Below are 1,575 nucleotides of genomic sequence, written 5' to 3'. Positions count from 1 at the left end.
CAATGCTGCCGCCCCCGGTGGCTGTCAGGAGCAGGAATGCACGACTTCGGTTGATTTCCAGGCAAACCGCTCACGCGGGCTTTGCATGTAAAAAGTTCCCATGCTTTTGTTAATGTTCCTGGCCTCCCCTTTGCTCGTCCTCAAGGATAGTTTTTCCCTTGCTTGTAGCAGCAGAGAAAGCAAACTCTTGTGAGATGGGCCACTAGCTTCCCGCAGAAGGGAAAAGCAGGCGGGAGGCGGTGTGCCCGGTGAAGTGCAGAAACAGTGCGCTCTCCGGGCTGACACGAGGGACCAGTTTGGAAAAAAGTGATGATCTAGCAGTTTTTCTGTGAAATTGCTTCATGTGTAGTAACTGTGGGAACTTCTGAAGATCAGAAAGCTAAGGTGTGTGATAAGGCCCTTTTGCAGTAACCTGGTGTGTAGACATCGTATATTTTTATCCAGGTAATGCACAATCTTTTAACATTTCTTTAATTTTCTCTTGCAGTTTTGGGGGGTGTGGATGTAAGTAAACTGGGAAGGTGCAGGGAAGTTCCTAAATTCAACGCAAGGACTGTTTATTAGCACTCAACACTCAAGGAGTGTGTTAGGTTCAGAAAAACAGAAAAGGTGAATTAGATAACCCCAAGTCACTTGTAGGAGAGAAGATGTGTAGTGATTATGATATCGCTTATTGAGCAACTTCCGGGTTCCGGGCACTGCAAGCCCTTTAGGTAAGTCCTCTCCTTTACCTTTCTCTGTTCTGTGCAGCAGGTACTGTTATTTTCTATTTAGCAGATGCGGGAAACAAGGCTTGGAAGCGATTGAATGACTTGACTTAGCCAGTTACAGGATTAGCAGTTGTTTGGTGTCTGGCACATAGTAGGGTTTTAATTAATAGTTGATGAACAAATCGTCCCAGATGTCTCTGATTCCACAGGCAGCCTTGAATAGAGGGCTTGACTGAGCCAACAGCAATGACAGCTTCTGTTTACTAAGCCCTTACCTGTGTCTAGCCCTGCCTTAGCTGCGTGAATTCACTCATTAAAGCCTGACAGCGATCTTTTGAGGTGGGTACTGTTATATCCCCATTTGCACTGGAGGAAAACAGGCACAGTGTGGCCCCAGGTTACGGAGCTTGTGGTGGAGAAGATGGATGCAGGTGGTCTGCCTCCAGAGACTGTTGAGCTGTGTCTGTGGCGGTCATTTTAAGCTAATGGAAACTCGGGGCTTAGATTCGTGATCCTAAGTGTTTATTATGGAGGTGCACGTTGGGTGAGGGGCCTCCTGGACAGTGGGTGGGCATGAGGTCATCTGTTGCCACTAAATCGGCGAAATGGTTCCTGGGTCAGGGTTTCCCAGTTGCCAGATGAGTAAGCCATAAAGTGGACACTTGAAATTTATCTGACCGAATATTTACATTTTCTTCTTTTCCTTGACCTAGAAAGAGGTCACCACTTTTTCACGCTGAAAAGAACTGCTGAGGTAATGAAATGCATCCCCTGTTTTGTGGATTAGTAAGTGGGGGCTCCTGGGGTTTAATGTATGTTCAGGGTCACCTAAGGCTTTTGACCCAGCAAGACGTTACCTTTCAGC

This window comes from Lipotes vexillifer, unplaced genomic scaffold (genome assembly GCF_000442215.2).
Source record: "Lipotes vexillifer unplaced genomic scaffold, Lipotes_vexillifer_v1.1 scaffold636, whole genome shotgun sequence".
In the NCBI taxonomy this organism is placed as follows: Eukaryota; Metazoa; Chordata; class Mammalia; order Artiodactyla; family Lipotidae; genus Lipotes; species Lipotes vexillifer.
Note: the sequence above shows the minus strand (reverse complement) of the source record.